This window comes from Pollicipes pollicipes, unplaced genomic scaffold (assembly GCF_011947565.3).
Source record: "Pollicipes pollicipes isolate AB1234 unplaced genomic scaffold, Ppol_2.1 Scaffold_3447;HRSCAF=4054_pilon_pilon_pilon, whole genome shotgun sequence".
Lineage (NCBI taxonomy): Eukaryota > Metazoa > Arthropoda > Thecostraca > Pollicipedomorpha > Pollicipedidae > Pollicipes > Pollicipes pollicipes.
This window is the reverse complement of record NW_023596297.1, coordinates 33123435-33126660: the sequence shown is the minus strand read 5'-3', so window position 1 is coordinate 33126660 and position 3226 is coordinate 33123435. Positions and strand designations below refer to the sequence as shown.

Sequence of the window (3226 nt, the reverse complement as noted above, 5' to 3'; positions counted from 1 at the left end):
ATAATAATTTTCACGAAACACATGCTTCCAATTGCATATTGACATACCTAGCCGCGAACGCCCATCCAGCGACCCTCCTCCTCACTGCCCACATCAAACTGCTATGACGTTTCTCAAGACAGCAAAACAAATCAATATCGAAACACCTGCGCCAGTTTCCCCTCAAACTTAGAGCTCCCAATTCTTTCAGCATAGGCCGCGTCAACACATCATCGAGAGTATTTAGTACAGATTAGTACTAAGAGATAATCTATCATGGCAAAGATGATAATAATGTACGACGTCCCATACTGAATCTTCCCATAATTTGACTGTTTGGTTACCGGACCGGGAGCCTGATGAGACCGGGACCTACTGGCCTAGTGGCATTTCACGATTCCGGATCACCATAAGTTAAGGTAAGGTAAGGTAAGAGGGGAACCCTGTTTAGTACCAATTCATACTAAAGAGTGGCGGAGTTTAGCACGTACAGATGCTAAACAGGGCAGCCGGTAAACCAGGGCTGAACAGAGGGAATGAGGCTGTTTAGAGGTGTTATGTCAGCTACGATGACCGCGCATGTATATTGAGGCCGTCTATATGTTTTGATACGCATGGAAGAGATTTGGCGCGTGTGGTTGCAGCAGGGACACAGCTTTGGTCATAGCACGAAATGCACATGGAGCTCACAATACCCGCGAGGCATTGCCAAACAGTACATCTACTGGATGCTTGTGATCACCGCCGCGCACTCACTGGGTACTTGAACGGTTCCGGGATCCGCCCACGATTCTCGTGTTTTTCGGAGAAGGCCTCCCTACTGCTGCGACCTCAGGGGACCTCAGGGAGCATCGGCGGCAGCTTCTCCCATCTAACACACACCGCATCGAGGACAGAAGCCTTCCCTTTCTCCGGACATCATCACTCATTCCCGAGACAACGATCACCTTAGCCCCACCCAGCGCCACTTCAACAGACCATACAAAAAAAAACATGTGTCACAATTGAGTGTGCTTTCAGCATGCCGAAAAACAAACTGCGCGCGCAGTAGTGGCGCTGGTGTCGCGGATGATGTGTGTGTGGTGCGGCGCTCTGGAGCTCGCCATCGTAATTATAAAAAAAAATTCGGAGGGTAAGAGCACGAATCTACCTGTTTTGTGATTATTTACGATATGTCCTGCCTTAAACACGACGAATGGTGCACAATGATTTTTCTAACGTTAGGTAGGAAAGTACACCCTGACCTAATTAATCGTAAAACAGGTCATCCATGCTCTTCCCTTGGCACTTAACTAATTACCATACCGAACATCCGACCGCCGCAAACACACAGCAACCGCGACACCAGCGCCATTTACTGCGCGCGGTCACAACATTACTGCGTATCAAGCAGCACCAAGAACCATTTAGGTCAGGTTAGGTTCGGTTCGGTTCGGTTCGGTGGGTTGCGTTAGGTTCGGTTAGGTTAGGTTAGGTTAGGTTAGGCTAGGTTAGGTTAGGTCAGGTTAGGTTAGGTTGGGTTAGGTTAGGTTAGCTTAGCTTAGCTTAGCTTAGCTTAGCTTAGGCTCTGGTCTATTCTCGGTTAGACTAGGTTAGGTTAGGTTAGGTTGGTTGGTTGGTTGGTTGGTTGGTTGGTTGGTTGGTTGGTTGGTTGGTTGGTTGTTAGGTTAGGTTAGGTTAGGTTAGGTTAGGTTAGGTTAGGTTAGGTTAGGTTAGGTTAGGTTAGGTTAGGTTAGGTTAGGTTAGGATAGGGTAGGTTAGGTTAGGTTAGGTTAGGTTGGGTTAGGTTAGGTTAGGTTAGGTTAGGTTAGGTTAGGTTAGGTTAGGTTAGGCTAGGCTAGGTTAGGTTAGGTTAGGTTAGGTTAGGTTAGGTTAGGTTAGGTTAGGTTAGGTTAGGTTAGGTTAGGTTAGGTTAAGTTAAGTTAAGTTAAGTTAAGTTAAGTTAAGTTAGGTTAGGTTAGGTTAGGTTAGGTTAGGTTAAGGTAAGGTAAGGTAAGGTTAGGTTACGTTAGGTTAGGTCAGGCTAGTTTAGGCTATGTTCTGGACTATTTTTCGGTTCGGTTCGGTGGGTTAGGTTAGGTTAGGTTAGGTTAGGTTAGGTTAGGTTAGGTTAGGTTAGGTTTGGTTAGGTTAGGATATGTTCTGGACTATTCTGGCCTGTGCGTTTCATAAACGTACCTAAACGCGGTGAGAAACTATTTGCGTTGCATTATTATTGTTACCTTGGTCCTGCACATTTTTTAAGGTTCTTGATAAGCAGAAATATTGTAATTACGCCACGACAACGCAGGAACGGCGCTGTTGAGTCGAGGCGGTGCGGTGCGTGCGGCGCTCGGGGGCTCGCTATCGTAGGTATTACAATTCGAAGGTAGGAGCATGATTGTACCTGTTTTGAGATGATTTACGATATGTTCCGCCTTAAACACGACGAATGGTGTACAATGATTTTTTCTAACGTTAGGTAGCAAGGTACACCTATACTATATTTTTAATGCCGCATAACAATCATGCTTACAGGTTACACAGCTGCGAGTTTGTTTACCAACCCATGCCTGTGCAGTCTGGAAATTCAAAATAACCAATCAGATCTATGAAACAAACCAGCTTGCATTACAGAAATACTTTTACTGATATAATGCAGTAACACCGTGGACAAAAGAGTTAAGTGACATGCATATGTGTGCATTTGCGATGAAATCACTAAGTAGGCAATGACTGCTGACATCAGTGTACCTACTGCGCCTCGGCCAGGTATGCCGTCACCTGCAACCCCTGAAGAACTATCATAAAGGGAAATTAAATAAGTCTGACTGATGCATTTTTCGACCACAGTAGTAACTTACTCCATCGCAATAGCGGAGCTCACAAATGTCAGATCTATGGGGCCGAGGAAGCCCCCCCGCATCCACCACACCCCATCCGCAAACGCGTCGTTAGCGTTGCTATGCGTTGCTATGTAAATAACCACGAGCTACCGAACTTGCTTTGCCTCTCGGCCAAGTAAGGAATGTGCTTGGGTCGTGACGTCATAGGTAAGTAGGTAGCTACGTCATCCACCGACTGGGCTTACTCGAAGTAAGGAATGGGCTTCCATTTGGTCATGAAGAACGGGTTCCTGGTCGCGTTCGACCTTACCTCACATTACCGTACCTTACGGTGATCGGGAATTTTTTAAAAAGCCACTTGGCCTGTCGGTCCCGGTCTCGCCATGCTCCCGGTCCGGTAACCAGTGTCAAATTATGGATAG

At 46.4% G+C, this 3226-nt stretch overlaps 1 pseudogene; it reads right to left on the bottom strand.

Moving 5' to 3' along the window:
- The window catches only part of LOC119092468 (soluble guanylate cyclase 88E-like), a 68161-nt pseudogene extending 65334 nt beyond the window's left edge, over positions 1-2827 (bottom strand).
- Between the last annotated feature and the right edge of the window lie 399 nt (positions 2828-3226).